This window comes from Schistocerca gregaria, chromosome 1 (assembly GCF_023897955.1).
Source record: "Schistocerca gregaria isolate iqSchGreg1 chromosome 1, iqSchGreg1.2, whole genome shotgun sequence".
NCBI classification, from domain to species: Eukaryota; Metazoa; Arthropoda; class Insecta; order Orthoptera; family Acrididae; genus Schistocerca; species Schistocerca gregaria.
In genome coordinates, this window is record NC_064920.1 from 131,143,677 (window position 1) to 131,164,978 (window position 21,302).

General features: G+C 43.5%; 16 non-coding genes across 16 annotated transcripts; all 16 read right to left on the reverse strand.

Moving 5' to 3' along the window:
• Positions 1-519: 519 nt before the first annotated feature.
• Positions 520-592, reverse strand: Trnar-ucu (transfer RNA arginine (anticodon UCU)). The gene has a single exon. It is a non-coding gene; the product is annotated as a tRNA-Arg (tRNA).
• Positions 593-1,798: 1,206 nt separating this feature from the next.
• On the reverse strand, positions 1,799-1,871 carry Trnar-ucu (transfer RNA arginine (anticodon UCU)). Its single transcript has one exon. It is a non-coding gene; the product is annotated as a tRNA-Arg (tRNA).
• Positions 1,872-3,077: 1,206 nt separating this feature from the next.
• On the reverse strand, positions 3,078-3,150 carry Trnar-ucu (transfer RNA arginine (anticodon UCU)). The gene has a single exon. It is a non-coding gene; the product is annotated as a tRNA-Arg (tRNA).
• A 1,206-nt stretch (positions 3,151-4,356) lies between these two features.
• Positions 4,357-4,429, reverse strand: Trnar-ucu (transfer RNA arginine (anticodon UCU)). The gene has a single exon. It is a non-coding gene; the product is annotated as a tRNA-Arg (tRNA).
• A 1,206-nt stretch (positions 4,430-5,635) lies between these two features.
• Positions 5,636-5,708, reverse strand: Trnar-ucu (transfer RNA arginine (anticodon UCU)). The gene has a single exon. It is a non-coding gene; the product is annotated as a tRNA-Arg (tRNA).
• A 1,206-nt stretch (positions 5,709-6,914) lies between these two features.
• On the reverse strand, positions 6,915-6,987 carry Trnar-ucu (transfer RNA arginine (anticodon UCU)). Its single transcript has one exon. It is a non-coding gene; the product is annotated as a tRNA-Arg (tRNA).
• Positions 6,988-8,193: 1,206 nt separating this feature from the next.
• On the reverse strand, positions 8,194-8,266 carry Trnar-ucu (transfer RNA arginine (anticodon UCU)). The gene has a single exon. It is a non-coding gene; the product is annotated as a tRNA-Arg (tRNA).
• Positions 8,267-9,472: 1,206 nt separating this feature from the next.
• On the reverse strand, positions 9,473-9,545 carry Trnar-ucu (transfer RNA arginine (anticodon UCU)). The gene has a single exon. It is a non-coding gene; the product is annotated as a tRNA-Arg (tRNA).
• A 1,184-nt stretch (positions 9,546-10,729) lies between these two features.
• Positions 10,730-10,802, reverse strand: Trnar-ucu (transfer RNA arginine (anticodon UCU)). Its single transcript has one exon. It is a non-coding gene; the product is annotated as a tRNA-Arg (tRNA).
• Positions 10,803-12,008: 1,206 nt separating this feature from the next.
• Trnar-ucu (transfer RNA arginine (anticodon UCU)) lies at positions 12,009-12,081 on the reverse strand. The gene has a single exon. It is a non-coding gene; the product is annotated as a tRNA-Arg (tRNA).
• Positions 12,082-14,566: 2,485 nt separating this feature from the next.
• Trnar-ucu (transfer RNA arginine (anticodon UCU)) lies at positions 14,567-14,639 on the reverse strand. Its single transcript has one exon. It is a non-coding gene; the product is annotated as a tRNA-Arg (tRNA).
• A 1,206-nt stretch (positions 14,640-15,845) lies between these two features.
• Positions 15,846-15,918, reverse strand: Trnar-ucu (transfer RNA arginine (anticodon UCU)). Its single transcript has one exon. It is a non-coding gene; the product is annotated as a tRNA-Arg (tRNA).
• Positions 15,919-17,124: 1,206 nt separating this feature from the next.
• On the reverse strand, positions 17,125-17,197 carry Trnar-ucu (transfer RNA arginine (anticodon UCU)). The gene has a single exon. It is a non-coding gene; the product is annotated as a tRNA-Arg (tRNA).
• Positions 17,198-18,403: 1,206 nt separating this feature from the next.
• Trnar-ucu (transfer RNA arginine (anticodon UCU)) lies at positions 18,404-18,476 on the reverse strand. The gene has a single exon. It is a non-coding gene; the product is annotated as a tRNA-Arg (tRNA).
• Positions 18,477-19,682: 1,206 nt separating this feature from the next.
• Positions 19,683-19,755, reverse strand: Trnar-ucu (transfer RNA arginine (anticodon UCU)). The gene has a single exon. It is a non-coding gene; the product is annotated as a tRNA-Arg (tRNA).
• Positions 19,756-20,961: 1,206 nt separating this feature from the next.
• On the reverse strand, positions 20,962-21,034 carry Trnar-ucu (transfer RNA arginine (anticodon UCU)). Its single transcript has one exon. It is a non-coding gene; the product is annotated as a tRNA-Arg (tRNA).
• Positions 21,035-21,302: the final 268 nt, after the last annotated feature.

A 21,302-nucleotide genomic window follows, 5' to 3' on the forward strand; every position in this document is an offset into this window, starting at 1 on the left:
CGAAGTGAAAATTGTCGCCGTTTCTATAGATACAGAGTGCCATTGTTTAATGGAAGCACTTAAGGAAACATAGCAGAATATCTTGTTGTGGAACTGTGTACTTTTCTCACTTGTGGCCGAGAAAACTGAAACCCTCTCACCTTGGGCTGGAAGAATTAAAGATCATCACTGGGATTACATACATTGACTCATGAAGTAATTCAAAATCTTTTCTCTTCATTGTATTTGTTTCTGTACGAAATGTGCGTTCTATTGCTATATTTATATCAGTAGGTAAAAATTGGGTATTGAAAGAAAATTCCCGTCAACAGGCACGTGAAGATATGGTTCCGTTTTTACTGCATTTACACATAACAGCGTCATGGATAACAGATCTACGAGAATTTGGCTTATATGTGTAAGGTCTACATACTTGAGCATAGAACTGAGGTCACAACAATTTTCAACTTTTGCAGAGGCTTGTGATTTCCCATACGTCAGTACCCACCTGGAGATTGGCACACGTTTTTAAAAATTGCCCGTCCCTTGTGGGGATCAAACCCACGACCTTTGGATTAGAAGTCCAACGCGCTATCCTCTGCGCCAAAGGGACGCTGTGCAGGCCTACAGCTCAGATGTAAGAGGTTCTGCAAGACATGACCCATGCTACATGTCTCGCATTACTTTCCTGATAGGCTTACTTTCATATTTCTCTGAAGCAATTACATCAAAGACTCTTTATTTATGCAACAGACACGATACATCGCTCTGTTTACCATGGCCCTACTGATTGATACACCTGCGTATTGACAGAGTTGCTCTGTACAATCGTAGTAACACAGTCCTGCTATTAGATTCGCTCACGTGCGCTGCTTACCGATAGATGGGAATTGCGCTCTTAAGAACAGTATTCACTAACGAAGTGGTAAAGGAAACACTGTATGATTTGTCACATTTTTTGACTTTGGTTGACTGCTGTGTCACAGCCGGTCCCCATCATATGTATACACTCCCACGAACGTGTGTGCCCTGTTAGCACATTTACCAGGAACTTTAGCTGCATCACCTCCCTAGCAATTTCAAGCCGTCCTCGAAGCGTCAGCCATTGCTTGGTGACAGTGTGCTTCGATGAGAAGTGGACAGATGATGCATCTCTCTCGCCGTCAGTTATAGGCGGGAATCATACTTAATGTAGTTTTCGGCAAGCGTCAGCGGAGCGTCAGACGTCTCTGTCTGATCTTCTCCCTTCATGTATCTAGCAAGTTTCCCCTTGACAGTCTCCAGTAAAAGCCCCCTGTGCCGAAGTGAAAATTGTCGCCGTTTCTATAGATACAGAGTGCCATTGTTTAATGGAAGCACTTAAGGAAACATAGCAGAATATCTTGTTGTGGAACTGTCTACTTTTCTCACTTGTGGCCGAGAAAACTGAAACCCTCTCACCTTGGGCTGGAAGAATTAAAGATCATCACTGGGATTACATACATTGACTCATGAAGTAATTCAAAATCTTTTCTCTTCATTGTATTTGTTTCTGTACGAAATGTGCGTTCTATTGCTATATTTATATCAGTAGGTAAAAATTGGGTATTGAAAGAAAATTCCCGTCAACAGGCACGTGAAGATATGGTTCCGTTTTTACTGCATTTACACATAACAGCGTCATGGATAACAGATCTACGAGAATTTGGCTTATATGTGTAAGGTCTACATACTTGAGCATAGAACTGAGGTCACAACAATTTTCAACTTTTGCAGAGGCTTGTGATTTCCCATACGTCAGTACCCACCTGGAGATTGGCACACGTTTTTAAAAATTGCCCGTCCCTTGTGGGGATCGAACCCACGACCTTTGGATTAGAAGTCCAACGCGCTATCCTCTGCGCCAAAGGGACGCTGTGCAGGCCTACAGCTCAGATGTAAGAGGTTCTGCAAGACATGACCCATGCTACATGTCTCGCATTACTTTCCTGATAGGCTTACTTTCATATTTCTCTGAAGCAATTACATCAAAGACTCTTTATTTATGCAACAGACACGATACATCGCTCTGTTTACCATGGCCCTACTGATTGATACACCTGCGTATTGACAGAGTTGCTCTGTACAATCGTAGTAACACAGTCCTGCTATTAGATTCGCTCACGTGCGCTGCTTACCGATAGATGGGAATTGCGCTCTTTAGAACAGCATTCACTAACGAAGTGGTAAAGGAAACACTGTATGATTAGTCACATTTTTTGACTTTGGTTGACTGCTGTGTCACAGCCGGTCCCCATCATATGTATACACTCCCACGAACGTGTGTGCCCTGTTAGCACATTTACCAGGAACTTTAGCTGCATCACCTCCCTAGCAATTTCAAGCCGTCCTCGAAGCGTCAGCCATTGCTTGGTGACAGTGTGCTTCGATGAGAAGTGGACAGATGATGCATCTCTCTCGCCGTCAGTTATAGGCGGGAATCATACTTAATGTAGTTTTCGGCAAGCGTCAGCGGAGCGTCAGACGTCTCTGTCTGATCTTCTCCCTTCATGTATCTAGCAAGTTTCCCCTTGACAGTCTCCAGTAAAAGCCCCCTGTGCCGAAGTGAAAATTGTCGCCGTTTCTATAGATACAGAGTGCCATTGTTTAATGGAAGCACTTAAGGAAACATAGCAGAATATCTTGTTGTGGAACTGTCTACTTTTCTCACTTGTGGCCGAGAAAACTGAAACCCTCTCACCTTGGGCTGGAAGAATTAAAGATCATCACTGGGATTACATACATTGACTCATGAAGTAATTCAAAATCTTTTCTCTTCATTGTATTTGTTTCTGTACGAAATGTGCGTTCTATTGCTATATTTATATCAGTAGGTAAAAATTGGGTATTGAAAGAAAATTCCCGTCAACAGGCACGTGAAGATATGGTTCCGTTTTTACTGCATTTACACATAACAGCGTCATGGATAACAGATCTACGAGAATTTGGCTTATATGTGTAAGGTCTACATACTTGAGCATAGAACTGAGGTCACAACAATTTTCAACTTTTGCAGAGGCTTGTGATTTCCCATACGTCAGTACCCACCTGGAGATTGGCACACGTTTTTAAAAATTGCCCGTTCCTTGTGGGGATCGAACCCACGACCTTTGGATTAGAAGTCCAACGCGCTAACCTCTGCGCCAAAGGGACGCTGTGCAGGCCTACAGCTCAGATGTAAGAGGTTCTGCAAGACATGACCCATGCTACATGTCTCGCATTACTTTCCTGATAGGCTTACTTTCATATTTCTCTGAAGCAATTACATCAAAGACTCTTTATTTATGCAACAGACACGATACATCGCTCTGTTTACCATGGCCCTACTGATTGATACACCTGCGTATTGACAGAGTTGCTCTGTACAATCGTAGTAACACAGTCCTGCTATTAGATTCGCTCACGTGCGCTGCTTACCGATAGATGGGAATTGCGCTCTTTAGAACAGCATTCACTAACGAAGTGGTAAAGGAAACACTGTATGATTAGTCACATTTTTTGACTTTGGTTGACTGCTGTGTCACAGCCGGTCCCCATCATATGTATACACTCCCACGAACGTGTGTGCCCTGTTAGCACATTTACCAGGAACTTTAGCTGCATCACCTCCCTAGCAATTTCAAGCCGTCCTCGAAGCGTCAGCCATTGCTTGGTGACAGTGTGCTTCGATGAGAAGTGGACAGATGATGCATCTCTCTCGCCGTCAGTTATAGGCGGGAATCATACTTAATGTAGTTTTCGGCAAGCGTCAGCGGAGCGTCAGACGTCTCTGTCTGATCTTCTCCCTTCATGTATCTAGCAAGTTTCCCCTTGACAGTCTCCAGTAAAAGCCCCCTGTGCCGAAGTGAAAATTGTCGCCGTTTCTATAGATACAGAGTGCCATTGTTTAATGGAAGCACTTAAGGAAACATAGCAGAATATCTTGTTGTGGAACTGTCTACTTTTCTCACTTGTGGCCGAGAAAACTGAAACCCTCTCACCTTGGGCTGGAAGAATTAAAGATCATCACTGGGATTACATACATTGACTCATGAAGTAATTCAAAATCTTTTCTCTTCATTGTATTTGTTTCTGTACGAAATGTGCGTTCTATTGCTATATTTATATCAGTAGGTAAAAATTGGGTATTGAAAGAAAATTCCCGTCAACAGGCACGTGAAGATATGGTTCCGTTTTTACTGCATTTACACATAACAGCGTCATGAATAACAGATCTACGAGAATTTGGCTTATATGTGTAAGGTCTACATACTTGAGCATAGAACTGAGGTCACAACAATTTTCAACTTTTGCAGAGGCTTGTGATTTCCCATACGTCAGTACCCACCTGGAGATTGGCACATGTTTTTAAAAATTGCCCGTCCCTTGTGGGGATCGAACCCACGACCTTTGGATTAGAAGTCCAACGCGCTATACTCTGCGCCAAAGGGACGCTGTGCAGGCCTACAGCTCAGATGTAAGAGGTTCTGCAAGACATGACCCATGCTACATGTCTCGCATTACTTTCCTGATAGGCTTACTTTCATATTTCTCTGAAGCAATTACATCAAAGACTCTTTATTTATGCAACAGACACGATACATCGCTCTGTTTACCATGGCCCTACTGATTGATACACCTGCGTATTGACAGAGTTGCTCTGTACAATCGTAGTAACACAGTCCTGCTATTAGATTCGCTCACGTGCGCTGCTTACCGATAGATGGGAATTGCGCTCTTTAGAACAGCATTCACTAACGAAGTGGTAAAGGAAACACTGTATGATTAGTCACATTTTTTGACTTTGGTTGACTGCTGTGTCACAGCCGGTCCCCATCATATGTATACACTCCCACGAACATGTGTGCCCTGTTAGCACATTTACCAGGAACTTTAGCTGCATCACCTCCCTAGCAATTTCAAGCCGTCCTCGAAGCGTCAGCCATTGCTTGGTGACAGTGTGCTTCGATGAGAAGTGGACAGATGATGCATCTCTCTCGCCGTCAGTTATAGGCGGGAATCATACTTAATGTAGTTTTCGGCAAGCGTCAGCGGAGCGTCAGACGTCTCTGTCTGATCTTCTCCCTTCATGTATCTAGCAAGTTCCCCCTTGACAGTCTCCAGTAAAAGCCCCCTGTGCCGAAGTGAAAATTGTCGCCGTTTCTATAGATACAGAGTGCCATTGTTTAATGGAAGCACTTAAGGAAACATAGCAGAATATCTTGTTGTGGAACTGTCTACTTTTCTCACTTGTGGCCGAGAAAACTGAAACCCTCTCACCTTGGGCTGGAAGAATTAAAGATCATCACTGGGATTACATACATTGACTCATGAAGTAATTCAAAATCTTTTCTCTTCATTGTATTTGTTTCTGTACGAAATGTGCGTTCTATTGCTATATTTATATCAGTAGGTAAAAATTGGGTATTGAAAGAAAATTCCCGTCAACAGGCACGTGAAGATATGGTTCCGTTTTTACTGCATTTACACATAACAGCGTCATGGATAACAGACCTACGAGAATTTGGCTTATATGTGTAAGGTCTACATACTTGAGCATAGAACTGAGGTCACAACAATTTTCAACTTTTGCAGAGGCTTGTGATTTCCCATACGTCAGTACCCACCTGGAGATTGGCACACGTTTTTAAAAATTGCCCGTCCCTTGTGGGGATCGAACCCACGACCTTTGGATTAGAAGTCCAACGCGCTATCCTCTGCGCCAAAGGGACGCTGTGCAGGCCTACAGCTCAGATGTAAGAGGTTCTGCAAGACATGACCCATGCTACATGTCTCGCATTACTTTCCTGATAGGCTTACTTTCATATTTCTCTGAAGCAATTACATCAAAGACTCTTTATTTATGCAACAGACACGATACATCGCTCTGTTTACCATGGCCCTACTGATTGATACACCTGCGTATTGACAGAGTTGCTCTGTACAATCGTAGTAACACAGTCCTGCTATTAGATTCGCTCACGTGCGCTGCTTACCGATAGATGGGAATTGCGCTCTTTAGAACAGCATTCACTAACGAAGTGGTAAAGGAAACATTGTATGATTAGTCACATTTTTTGACTTTGGTTGACTGCTGTGTCACAGCCGGTCCCCATCATATGTATACACTCCCACGAACGTGTGTGCCCTGTTAGCACATTTACCAGGAACTTTAGCTGCATCACCTCCCTAGCAATTTCAAGCCGTCCTCGAAGCGTCAGCCATTGCTTGGTGACAGTGTGCTTCGATGAGAAGTGGACAGATGATGCATCTCTCTCGCCGTCAGTTATAGGCGGGAATCATACTTAATGTAGTTTTCGGCAAGCGTCAGCGGAGCGTCAGACGTCTCTGCCTGATCTTCTCCCTTCATGTATCTAGCAAGTTTCCCCTTGACAGTCTCCAGTAAAAGCCCCCTGTGCCGAAGTGAAAATTGTCGCCGTTTCTATAGATACAGAGTGCCATCGTTTAATGGAAGCACTTAAGGAAACATAGCAGAATATCTTGTTGTGGAACTGTCTACTTTTCTCACTTGTGGCCGAGAAAACTGAAACCCTCTCACCTTGGGCTGGAAGAATTAAAGATCATCACTGGGATTACATACATTGACTCATGAAGTAATTCAAAATCTTTTCTCTTCATTGTATTTGTTTCTGTACGAAATGTGCGTTCTATTGCTATATTTATATCAGTAGGTAAAAATTGGGTATTGAAAGAAAATTCCCGTCAACAGGCACGTGAAGATATGGTTCCGTTTTTACTGCATTTACACATAACAGCGTCATGGATAACAGATCTACGAGAATTTGGCTTATATGTGTAAGGTCTACATACTTGAGCATAGAACTGAGGTCACAACAATTTTCAACTTTTGCAGAGGCTTGTGATTTCCCATACGTCAGTACCCACCTGGAGATTGGCAAACGTTTTTAAAAATTGCCCGTCCCTTGTGGGGATCGAACCCACGACCTTTGGATTAGAAGTCCAACGCACTATCCTCTGCGCCAAAGGGACGCTGTGCAGGCCTACAGCTCAGATGTAAGAGGTTCTGCAAGACATGACCCATGCTACATGTCTCGCATTACTTTCCTGATAGGCTTACTTTCATATTTCTCTGAAGCAATTACATCAAAGACTCTTTATTTATGCAACAGACACGATACATCGCTCTGTTTACCATGGCCCTACTGATTGATACACCTGCGTATTGACAGAGTTGCTCTGTACAATCGTAGTAACACAGTCCTGCTATTAGATTCGCTCACGTGCGCTGCTTACCGATAGATGGGAATTGCGCTCTTTAGAACAGCATTCACTAACGAAGTGGTAAAGGAAACACTGTATGATTAGTCACATTTTTTGACTTTGGTTGACTGCTGTGTCACAGCCGGTCCCCATCATATGTATACACTCCCACGAACGTGTGTGCCCTGTTAGCACATTTACCAGGAACTTTAGCTGCATCACCTCCCTAGCAATTTCAAGCCGTCCTCGAAGCGTCAGCCATTGCTTGGTGACAGTGTGCTTCGATGAGAAGTGGACAGATGATGCATCTCTCTCGCCGTCAGTTATAGGCGGGAATCATACTTAATGTAGTTTTCGGCAAGCGTCAGCGGAGCGTCAGACGTCTCTGTCTGATCTTCTCCCTTCATGTATCTAGCAAGTTTCCCCTTGACAGTCTCCAGTAAAAGCCCCCTGTGCCGAAGTGAAAATTGTCGCCGTTTCTATAGATACAGAGTGCCATCGTTTAATGGAAGCACTTAAGGAAACATAGCAGAATATCTTGTTGTGGAACTGTCTACTTTTCTCACTTGTGGCCGAGAAAACTGAAACCCTCTCACCTTGGGCTGGAAGAATTAAAGATCATCACTGGGATTACATACATTGACTCATGAAGTAATTCAAAATCTTTTCTCTTCATTGTATTTGTTTCTGTACGAAATGTGCGTTCTATTGCTATATTTATATCAGTAGGTAAAAATTGGGTATTGAAAGAAAATTCCCGTCAACAGGCACGTGAAGATATGGTTCCGTTTTTACTGCATTTACACATAACAGCGTCATGGATAACAGATCTACGAGAATTTGGCTTATATGTGTAAGGTCTACATACTTGAGCATAGAACTGAGGTCACAACAATTTTCAACTTTTGCAGAGGCTTGTGATTTCCCATACGTCAGTACCCACCTGGAGATTGGCACACGTTTTTAAAAATTGCCCGTCCCTTGTGGGGATCGAACCCACGACCTTTGGATTAGAAGTCCAACGCGCTATCCTCTGCGCCAAAGGGACGCTGTGCAGGCCTACAGCTCAGATGTAAGAGGTTCTGCAAGACATGACCCATGCTACATGTCTCGCATTACTTTCCTGTTAGGCTTACTTTCATATTTCTCTGAAGCAATTACATCAAAGACTCTTTATTTATGCAACAGACACGATACATCGCTCTGTTTACCATGGCCCTACTGATTGATACACCTGCGTATTGACAGAGTTGCTCTGTACAATCGTAGTAACACAGTCCTGCTATTAGATTCGCTCACGTGCGCTGCTTACCGATAGATGGGAATTGCGCTCTTTAGAACAGCATTCACTAACGAAGTGGTAAAGGAAACACTGTATGATTAGTCACATTTTTTGACTTTGGTTGACTGCTGTGTCACAGCCGGTCCCCATCATATGTATACACTCCCACGAACGTGTGTGCCCTGTTAGCACATTTACCAGGAACTTTAGCTGCATCACCTCCCTAGCAATTTCAAGCCGTCCTCGAAGCGTCAGCCATTGCTTGGTGACAGTGTGCTTCGATGAGAAGTGGACAGATGATGCATCTCTCTCGCCGTCAGTTATAGGCGGGAATCATACTTAATGTAGTTTTCGGCAAGCGTCAGCGGAGCGTCAGACGTCTCTGTCTGATCTTCTCCCTTCATGTATCTAGCAAGTTTCCCCTTGACAGTCTCCAGTAAAAGCCCCCTGTGCCGAAGTGAAAATTGTCGCCGTTTCTATAGATACAGAGTGCCATTGTTTAATGGAAGCACTTAAGGAAACATAGCAGAATATCTTGTTGTGGAACTGTCTACTTTTCTCACTTGTGGCCGAGAAAACTGAAACCCTCTCACCTTGGGCTGGAAGAATTAAAGATCATCACTGGGATTACATACATTGACTCATGAAGTAATTCAAAATCTTTTCTCTTCATTGTATTTGTTTCTGTACGAAATGTGCGTTCTATTGCTATATTTATATCAGTAGGTAAAAATTGGGTATTGAAAGAAAATTCCCGTCAACAGGCACGTGAAGATATGGTTCCGTTTTTACTGCATTTACACATAACAGCGTCATGGATAACAGATCTACGAGAATTTGGCTTATATGTGTAAGGTCTACATACTTGAGCATAGAACTGAGGTCACAACAATTTTCAACTTTTGCAGAGGCTTGTGATTTCCCATACGTCAGTACCCACCTGGAGATTGGCACACGTTTTTAAAAATTGCCCGTCCCTTGTGTGGATCGAACCCACGACCTTTGGATTAGAAGTCCAACGCGCTATCCTCTGCGCCAAAGGGACGCTGTGCAGGCCTACAGCTCAGATGTAAGAGGTTCTGCAAGACATGACCCATGCTACATGTCTCGCATTACTTTCCTGATAGGCTTACTTTCATATTTCTCTGAAGCAATTACATCAAAGACTCTTTATTTATGCAACAGACACGATACATCGCTCTGTTTACCATGGCCCTACTGATTGATACACCTGCGTATTGACAGAGTTGCTCTGTACAATCGTAGTAACACAGTCCTGCTATTAGATTCGCTCACGTGCGCTGCTTACCGATAGATGGGAATTGCGCTCTTTAGAACAGCATTCACTAACGAAGTGGTAAAGGAAACACTGTATGATTAGTCACATTTTTTGACTTTGGTTGACTGCTGTGTCACAGCCGGTCCCCATCATATGTATACACTCCCACGAACGTGTGTGCCCTGTTAGCACATTTACCAGGAACTTTAGCTGCATCACCTCCCTAGCAATTTCAAGCCGTCCCCGAAGCGTCAGCCATTGCTTGGTGACAGAGTGCTTCGATGAGAAGTGGACAGATGATGCATCTCTCTCGCCGTCAGTTATAGGCGGGAATCATACTTAATGTAGTTTTCGGCAAGCGTCAGCGGAGCGTCAGACGTCTCTGTCTGATCTTCTCCCTTCATGTATCTAGCAAGTTTCCCCTTGACAGTCTCCAGTAAAAGCCCCCTGTGCCGAAGTGAAAATTGTCGCCATTGTTTAATGGAAGCACTTAAGGAAACATAGCAGAATATCTTGTTGTGGAACTGTCTACTTTTCTTACTTGTGGCCGAGAAAACTGAAACCCTCTCACCTTGGGCTGGAAGAATTAAAGATCATCACTGGGATTACATACATTGACTCATGAAGTAATTCAAAATCTTTTCTCTTCATTGTATTTGTTTCTGTACGAAATGTGCGTTCTATTGCTATATTTATATCAGTAGGTAAAAATTGGGTATTGAAAGAAAATTCCCGTCAACAGGCACGTGAAGATATGGTTCCGTTTTTACTGCATTTACACATAACAGCGTCATGGATAACAGATCTACGAGAATTTGGCTTATATGTGTAAGGTCTACATACTTGAGCATAGAACTGAGGTCACAACAATTTTCAACTTTTGCAGAGGCTTGTGATTTCCCATACGTCAGTACCCACCTGGAGATTGGCACACGTTTTTAAAAATTGCCCGTCCCTTGTGGGGATCGAACCCACGACCTTTGGATTAGAAGTCCAACGCGCTATCCTCTGCGCCAAAGGGACGCTGTGCAGGCCTACAGCTCAGATGTAAGAGGTTCTGCAAGACATGACCCATGCTACATGTCTCGCATTACTTTCCTGATAGGCTTACTTTCATATTTCTCTGAAGCAATTACATCAAAGACTCTTTATTTATGCAACAGACACGATACATCGCTCTGTTTACCATGGCCCTACTGATTGATACACCTGCGTATTGACAGAGTTGCTCTGTACAATCGTAGTAACACAGTCCTGCTATTAGATTCGCTCACGTGCGCTGCTTACCGATAGATGGGAATTGCGCTCTTTAGAACAGCATTCACTAACGAAGTGGTAAAGGAAACACTGTATGATTAGTCACATTTTTTGACTTTGGTTGACTGCTGTGTCACAGCCGGTCCCCATCATATGTATACACTCCCACGAACGTGTGTGCCCTGTTAGCACATTTACCAGGAACTTTAGCTGCATCACCTCCCTAGCAATTTCAAGCCGTCCTCGAAGCGTCAGCCATTGCTTGGTGACAGTGTGCTTCGATGAGAAGTGGACAGATGATGCATCTCTCTCGCCGTCAGTTATAGGCGGGAATCATACTTAATGTAGTTTTCGGCAAGCGTCAGCGGAGCGTCAGACGTCTCTGTCTGATCTTCTCCCTTCATGTATCTAGCAAGTTCCCCCTTGACAGTCTCCAGTAAAAGCCCCCTGTGCCGAAGTGAAAATTGTCGCCGTTTCTATAGATACAGAGTGCCATTGTTTAATGGAAGCACTTAAGGAAACATAGCAGAATATCTTGTTGTGGAACTGTCTACTTTTCTCACTTGTGGCCGAGAAAACTGAAACCCTCTCACCTTGGGCTGGAAGAATTAAAGATCATCACTGGGATTACATACATTGACTCATGAAGTAATTCAAAATCTTTTCTCTTCATTGTATTTGTTTCTGTACGAAATGTGCGTTCTATTGCTATATTTATATCAGTAGGTAAAAATTGGGTATTGAAAGAAAATTCCCGTCAACAGGCACGTGAAGATATGGTTCCGTTTTTACTGCATTTACACATAACAGCGTCATGGATAACAGATCTACGAGAATTTGGCTTATATGTGTAAGGTCTACATACTTGAGCATAGAACTGAGGTCACAACAATTTTCAACTTTTGCAGAGGCTTGTGATTTCCCATACGTCAGTACCCACCTGGAGATTGGCACACGTTTTTAAAAATTGCCCGTCCCTTGTGTGGATCGAACCCACGACCTTTGGATTAGAAGTCCAACGCGCTATACTCTGCGCCAAAGGGACGCTGTGCAGGCCTACAGCTCAGATGTAAGAGGTTCTGCAAGACATGACCCATGCTACATGTCTCGCATTACTTTCCTGATAGGCTTACTTTCATATTTCTCTGAAGCAATTACATCAAAGACTCTTTATTTATGCAACAGACACGATACATCGCTCTGTTTACCATGGCCCTACTGATTGATACACCTGCGTATTGACAGAGTTGCTCTGTACAATCGTAGTAACACAGTCCTGCTATTAGATTCGCTCACGTGCGCTGCTTACCGATAGATGGGAATTGCGCTCTTTAGAACAGCATTCACTAACGAAGTGGTAAAGGAAACACTGTATGATTAGTCACATTTTTTGACTTTGGTTGACTGCTGTGTCACAGCCGGTCCCCATCATATGTATACACTCCCACGAACGTGTGTGCCCTGTTAGCACATTTACCAGGAACTTTAGCTGCATCACCTCCCTAGCAATTTCAAGCCGTCCTCGAAGCGTCAGCCATTGCTTGGTGACAGTGTGCTTCGATGAGAAGTGGACAGATGATGCATCTCTCTCGCCGTCAGTTATAGGCGGGAATCATACTTAATGTAGTTTTCGGCAAGCGTCAGCGGAGCGTCAGACGTCTCTGTCTGATCTTCTCCCTTCATGTATCTAGCAAGTTTCCCCTTGACAGTCTCCAGTAAAAGCCCCCTGTGCCGAAGTGAAAATTGTCGCCGTTTCTATAGATACAGAGTGCCATTGTTTAATGGAAGCACTTAAGGAAACATAGCAGAATATCTTGTTGTGGAACTGTCTACTTTTCTCACTTGTGGCCGAGAAAACTGAAACCCTCTCACCTTGGGCTGGAAGAATTAAAGATCATCACTGGGATTACATACATTGACTCATGAAGTAATTCAAAATCTTTTCTCTTCATTGTATTTGTTTCTGTACGAAATGTGCGTTCTATTGCTATATTTATATCAGTAGGTAAAAATTGGGTATTGAAAGAAAATTCCCGTCAACAGGCACGTGAAGATATGGTTCCGTTTTTACTGCATTTACACATAACAGCGTCATGGATAACAGATCTACGAGAATTTGGCTTATATGTGTAAGGTCTACATACTTGAGCATAGAACTGAGGTCACAACAATTTTCAACTTTTGCAGAGGCTTGTGATTTCCCATACGTCAGTACCCACCTGGAGATTGGCACACGTTTTTAAAAATTGCCCGTCCCTTGTGTGGATCGAACCTACGAGCTTTGGATTAGAAGTCCAACGCGCTATACTCTGCGCCAAAGGGACGCTGTGCAGGCCTACAGCTCAGATGTAAGAGGTTCTGCAAGACATGACCCATGCTACATGTCTCGCATTACTTTCCTGATAGGCTTACTTTCATATTTCTCTGAAGCAATTACATCAAAGACTCTTTATTTATGCAACAGACACGATACATCGCTCTGTTTACCATGGCCCTACTGATTGATACACCTGCGTATTGACAGAGTTGCTCTGTACAATCGTAGTAACACAGTCCTGCTATTAGATTCGCTCACGTGCGCTGCTTACCGATAGATGGGAATTGCGCTCTTTAGAACAGCATTCACTAACGAAGTGGTAAAGGAAACACTGTATGATTAGTCACATTTTTTGACTTTGGTTGACTGCTGTGTCACAGCCGGTCCCCATCATATGTATACACTCCCACGAACGTGTGTGCCCTGTTAGCACATTTACCAGGAACTTTAGCTGCATCACCTCCCTAGCAATTTCAAGCCGTCCTCGAAGCGTCAGCCATTGCTTGGTGACAGTGTGCTTCGATGAGAAGTGGACAGATGATGCATCTCTCTCGCTGTCAGTTATAGGCGGGAATCATACTTAATGTAGTTTTCGGCAAGCGTCAGCGGAGCGTCAGACGTCTCTGTCTGATCTTCTCCCTTCATGTATCTAGCAAGTTTCCCCTTGACAGTCTCCAGTAAAAGCCCCCTGTGCCGAAGTGAAAATTGTCGCCGTTTCTATAGATACAGAGTGCCATTGTTTAATGGAAGCACTTAAGGAAACATAGCAGAATATCTTGTTGTGGAACTGTCTACTTTTCTCACTTGTGGCTGAGAAAACTGAAACCCTCTCACCTTGGGCTGGAAGAATTAAAGATCATCACTGGGATTACATACATTGACTCATGAAGTAATTCAAAATCTTTTCTCTTCATTGTATTTGTTTCTGTACGAAATGTGCGTTCTATTGCTATATTTATATCAGTAGGTAAAAATTGGGTATTGAAAGAAAATTCCCGTCAACAGGCACGTGAAGATATGGTTCCGTTTTTACTGCATTTACACATAACAGCGTCATGGATAACAGATCTACGAGAATTTGGCTTATATGTGTAAGGTCTACATACTTGAGCATAGAACTGAGGTCACAACAATTTTCAACTTTTGCAGAGGCTTGTGATTTCCCATACGTCAGTACCCACCTGGAGATTGGCACACGTTTTTAAAAATTGCCCGTCCGTTGTGGGGATCGAACCCACGACCTTTGGATTAGAAGTCCAACGCGCTATCCTCTGCGCCAAAGGGACGCTGTGCAGGCCTACAGCTCAGATGTAAGAGGTTCTGCAAGACATGACCCATGCTACATGTCTCGCATTACTTTCCTGATAGGCTTACTTTCATATTTCTCTGAAGCAATTACATCAAAGACTCTTTATTTATGCAACAGACACGATACATCGCTCTGTTTACCATGGCCCTACTGATTGATACACCTGCGTATTGACAGAGTTGCTCTGTACAATCGTAGTAACACAGTCCTGCTATTAGATTCGCTCACGTGCGCTGCTTACCGATAGATGGGAATTGCGCTCTTTAGAACAGCATTCACTAACGAAGTGGTAAAGGAAACACTGTATGATTAGTCACATTTTTTGACTTTGGTTGACTGCTGTGTCACAGCCGGTCCCCATCATATGTATACACTCCCACGAACGTGTGTGCCCTGTTAGCACATTTACCAGGAACTTTAGCTGCATCACCTCCCTAGCAATTTCAAGAAGTCCTCGAAGCGTCAGCCATTGCTTGGTGACAGTGTGCTTCGATGAGAAGTGGACAGATGATGCATCTCTCTCGCCGTCAGTTATAGGCGGGAATCATACTTAATGTAGTTTTCGGCAAGCGTCAGCGGAGCGTCAGACGTCTCTGTCTGATCTTCTCCCTTCATGTATCTAGCAAGTTTCCCCTTGACAGTCTCCAGTAAAAGCCCCCTGTGCCGAAGTGAAAATTGTCGCCGTTTCTATAGATACAGAGTGCCATTGTTTAATGGAAGCACTTAAGGAAACATAGCAGAATATCTTGTTGTGGAACTGTCTACTTTTATAACTTGTGGCCGAGAAAACTGAAACCCTCTCACCTTGGGCTGGAAGAATTAAAGATCATCACTGGGATTACATACATTGACTCATGAAGTAGTTCAAAATCTTTTCTCTTCATTGTATTTGTTTCTGTACGAAATGTGCGTTCTATTGCTATATTTATATCAGTAGGTAAAAATTGGGTATTGAAAGAAAATTCCCGTCAACAGGCACGTGAAGATATGGTTCCGTTTTTACTGCATTTACACATAACAGCGGCATGGATAACAGATCTACGAGAATTTGGCTTATATGTGTAAGGTCTACATACTTGAGCATAGAACTGAGGTCACAACAATTTTCAACTTTTGCAGAGGCTTGTGATTTCCCATACGTCAGTACCCACCTGGAGATTGGCACACGTTTTTAAAAATTGCCCGTCCCTTGTGGGGATCGAACCCATGACCTTTGGATTAGAAGTCCAACGCGCTATCCTCTGCGCCAAAGGGACGCTGTGCAGGCCTACAGCTCAGATGTAAGAGGTTCTGCAAGACATAACCCATGCTACATGTCTCGCATTACTTTCCTGATAGGCTTACTTTCATATTTCTCTGAAGCAATTACATCAAAGACTCTTTATTTATGCAACAGACACGATACATCGCTCTGTTTACCATGGCCCTACTGATTGATACACCTGCGTATTGACAGAGTTGCTCTGTACAATCGTAGTAACACAGTCCTGCTATTAGATTCGCTCACGTGCGCTGCTTACCGATAGATGGGAATTGCGCTCTTTAGAACAGCATTCACTAACGAAGTGGTAAAGGAAACACTGTATGATTAGTCACATTTTTTGACTTTGGTTGACTGCTGTGTCACAGCCGGTCCCCATCATATGTATACACTCCCACGAACGTGTGTGCCCTGTTAGCACATTTACCAGGAACTTTAGCTGCATCACCTCCCTAGCAATTTCAAGCCGTCCTCGAAGCGTCAGCCATTGCTTGGTGACAGTGTGCTTCGATGAGAAGTGGACAGATGATGCATCTCTCTCGCCGTCAGTTATAGGCGGGAATCATACTTAATGTAGTTTTCAGCAAGCGTCAGCGGAGCGTCAGACGTCTCTGTCTGATCTTCTCCCTTCATGTATCTAGCAAGTTTCCCCTTGACAGTCTCCAGTAAAAGCCCCCTGTGCCGAAGTGAAAATTGTCGCCGTTTCTATAGATACAGAGTGCCATTGTTTAATGGAAGCACTTAAGGAAACATAGCAGACTAGCTTGTTGTGGAACTGTCTACTTTTCTCACTTGTGGCCGAGAAAACTGAAACCCTCTCACCTTGGGCTGGAAGAATTAAAGATCATCACTGGGATTACATACATTGACTCATGAAGTAATTCAAAATCTTTTCTCTTCATTGTATTTGTTTCTGTACGAAATGTGCGTTCTATTGCTATATTTATATCAGTAGGTAAAAATTGGGTATTGAAAGAAAATTCCCGTCAACAGGCACGTGAAGATATGGTTCCGTTTTTACTGCATTTACACATAACAGCGTCATGGATAACAGATCTACGAGAATTTGGCTTATATGTGTAAGGTCTACATACTTGAGCATAGAACTGAGGTCACAACAATTTTCAACTTTTGCAGAGGCTTGTGATTTCCCATACGTCAGTACCCACCTGGAGATTGGCACACGTTTTTAAAAATTGCCCGTCCGTTGTGGGGATCGAACCCACGACCTTTGGATTAGAAGTCCAACGCGCTATCCTCTGCGCCAAAGGGACGCTGTGCAGGCCTACAGCTCAGATGTAAAAGGTTCTGCATGACATGACCCATGCTACATGTCTCGCATTACTTTCCTGATAGGCTTACTTTCATATTTCTCTGAAGCACTTACATCAAAGACTCTTTATTTATGCAACAGACACGATACATCGCTCTGTTTACCATGGCCCTACTGATTGATACACCTGCGTATTGACAGAGTTGCTCTGTACAATCGTAGTAACACAGTCCTGCTATTAGATTCGCTCACGTGCGCTGCTTACCGATAGATGGGAATTGCGCTCTTTAGAACAGCATTCACTAACGAAGTGGTAAAGGAAACACTGTATGATTAGTCACATTTTTTGACTTTGGTTGACTGCTGTGTCACAGCCGGTCCCCATCATATGTATACACTCCCACGAACGTGTGTGCCCTGTTAGCACATTTACCAGGAACTTTAGCTGCATCACCTCCCTAGCAATTTCAAGCCGTCCTCGAAGCGTCAGCCATTGCTTGGTGACAGTGTGCTTCGATGAGAAGTGGACAGATGATGCATCTCTCTCGCCGTCAGTTATAGGCGGGAATCATACTTAATGTAGTTTTCGGCAAGCGTCAGCGGAGCGTCAGACGTCTCTGTCTGATCTTCTCCCTTCATGTATCTAGCAAGTTTCCCCTTGACAGTCTCCAGTAAAAGCCCCCTGTGCCCAAGTGAAAATTGTCGCCGTTTCTATAGATACAGAGTGCCATTGTTTAATGGAAGCACTTAAGGAAACATAGCAGAATATCTTGTTGTGGAACTGTCTACTTTTCTCACTTGTGGCCGAGAAAACTGAAACCCTCTCACCTTGGGCTGGAAGAATTAAAGATCATCACTGGGATTACATACATTGACTCATGAAGTAATTCAAAATCTTTTCTCTTCATTGTATTTGTTTCTGTACGAAATGTGCGTTCTATTGCTATATTTATATCAGTAGGTAAAAATTGGGTATTGAAAGAAAATTCCCGTCAACAGGCACGTGAAGATATGGTTCCGTTTTTACTGCATTTACACATAACAGCGTCATGGATAACAGATCTACGAGAATTTGGCTTATATGTGTAAGGTCTACATACTTGAGCATAGAACTGAGGTCACAACAATTTTCAACTTTTGCAGAGGCTTGTGATTTCCCATACGTCAGTACCCACCTGGAGATTGGCACACGTTTTTAAAAATTGCCCGTCCCTTGTGGGGATCGAACCCACGACCTTTGGATTAGAAGTCCAACGCGCTATCCTCTGCGCCAAAGGGACGCTGTGCAGGCCTACAGCTCAGATGTAAGAGGATCTGCAAGACATGACCCATGCTACATGTCTCGCATTACTTTCCTGATAGGCTTACTTTCATATTTCTCTGAAGCAATTACATCAAAGACTCTTTATTTATGCAACAGACACGATACATCGCTCTGTTTACCATGGCCCTACTGATTGATACACCTGCGTATTGACAGAGTTGCTCTGTACAATCGTAGTAACACAGTCCTGCTATTAGATTCGCTCACGTGCGCTGCTTACCGATAGATGGGAATTGCGCTCTTTAGAACAGCATTCACTAACGAAGTGGTAAAGGAAACACTGTATGATTAGTCACATTTTTTGACTTTGGTTGACTGCTGTGTCACAGCCGGTCCCCATCATATGTATACACTCCCACGAACGTGTGTGCCCTGTTAGCACATTTACCAGGAACTTTAGCTGCATCACCTCCCTAGCAATTTCAAGCCGTCCTCGAAGCGTCAGCCATTGCTTGGTGACAGTGTGCTTCGATGAGAAGTGGACAGATGATGCATCTCTCTCGCCGTCAGTTATAGGCGGGAATCATACTTAATGTAGTTTTCGGCAAGCGTCAGCGGAGCGTCAGACGTCTCTGTCTGATCTTCTCCCTTCATGTATCTAGCAAGTTCCCCCTTGACAGTCTCCAGTAAAAGCCCCCTGTGCCGAAGTGAAAATTGTCGCCGTTTCTATAGATACAGAGTGCCATTGTTTAATGGAAGCACTTAAGGAAACATAGCAGAATATCTTGTTGTGGAACTGTCTACTTTTCTCACTTGTGGCCGAGAAAACTGAAACCCTCTCACCTTGGGCTGGAAGAATTAAAGATCATCACTGGGATTACATACATTGACTCATGAAGTAATTCAAAATCTTTTCTCTTCATTGTATTTGTTTCTGTACGAAATGTGCGTTCTATTGCTATATTTATATCAGTAGGTAAAAATTGGGTATTGAAAGAAAATTCCCGTCAACAGGCACGTGAAGATATGGTTCCGTTTTTACTGCATTTACACATAACAGCGTCATGGATAACAGATCTACGAGAATTTGGCTTATATGAGTAAGGTCTACATACTTGAGCATAGAACTGAGGTCACAACAATTTTCAACTTTTGCAGAGGCTTGTGATTTCCCATACGTCAGTACCCACCTGGAGATTGGCACACGTTTTTAAAAAATGCCTGTCCCTTGTGGGGATCGAACCCACGACCTTTGGATTAGAAGTCCAACGCGCTATCCTCTGCGCCAAAGGGACGCTGTGCAGGCCTACAGCTCAGATGTAAGAGGTTCTGCAAGACATGACCCATGCTACATGTCTCGCATTACTTTCCTGATAGGCTTACTTTCATATTTCTCTGAAGCAATTACATCAAAGACTCTTTATTTATGCAACAGACACGATACATCGCTCTGTTTACCATGGCCCTACTGATTGATACACCTGCGTATTGACAGAGTTGCTCTGTACAATCGTAGTAACACAGTCCTGCTATTAGATTCGCTCACGTGCGCTGCTTACCGATAGATGGGAATTGCGCTCTTTAGAACAGCATTCACTAACGAAGTGGTAAAGGAAACACTGTATGATTAGTCACATTTTTTGACTTTGGTTGACTGCTGTGTCACAGCCGGTCCCCATCATATGTATACACTCCCACGAACGTGTGTGCCCTGTTAGCACATTTACCAGGAACTTTAGCTGCATCACCTCCCTAGCAATTTCAAGCCGTCCTCAAAGCGTCAGCCATTGCTTGGTGACAGTGTGCTTCGATGAGAAGTGGACAGATGATGCATCTCTCTCGCCGTCAGTTATAGGCGGGAATCATACTTAATGTAGTTTTCGGCAAGCGTCAGCGGAGCGTCAGACGTCTCTGTGTGATCTTCTCCCTTCATGTATCTAGCAAGTTCCCCCTTGACAGTCTCCAGTAAAAGCCCCCTGTGCCGAAGTGAAAATTGTCGCCGTTTCTATAGATACAGAGTGCCATTGTTTAATGGAAGCACTTAAGGAAACATAGCAGAATATCTTGTTGTGGAACTGTCTACTTTTCTCACTTGTGGCCGAGAAAACTGAAACCCTCTCACCTTGGGCTGGAAGAATTAAAGATCATCACTGGGATTACATACATTGACTCATGAAGTAATTCAAAATCTTTTCTCTTCATTGTATTTGTTTCTGTACGAAATGTGCGTTCTATTGCTATATTTATATCAGTAGGTAAAAATTGGGTATTGAAAGAAAATTCCCGTCAACAGGCACGTGAAGATATGGTTCTGTTTTTACTGCATTTACACATAACAGCGTCATGGATAACAGATCTACGAGAATTTGGCTTATATGTGTAAGGTCTACATACTTGAGCATAGAACTGAGGTCACAACAATTTTCAACTTTTGCAGAGGCTTGTGATTTCCCATACGTCAGTACCCACCTGGAGATTGGCACACGTTTTTAAAAATTGCCCGTCCCTTGTGTGGATCGAACCCACGACCTTTGGATTAGAAGTCCAACGCGCTATCCTCTGCGCCAAAGGGACGCTGTGCAGGCCTACAGCTCAGATGTAAGAGGATCTGCAAGACATGACCCATGCTACATGTCTCGCATTACTTTCCTGATAGGCTTACTTTCATATTTCTCTGAAGCAATTACATCAAAGACTCTTTATTTATGCAACAGACACGATACATCGCTCTGTTTACCATGGCCCTACTGATTGATACACCTGCGTATTGACAGAGTTGCTCTGTACAATCGTAGTAACACAGTCCTGCTATTAGATTCGCTCACGTGCGCTGCTTACCGAT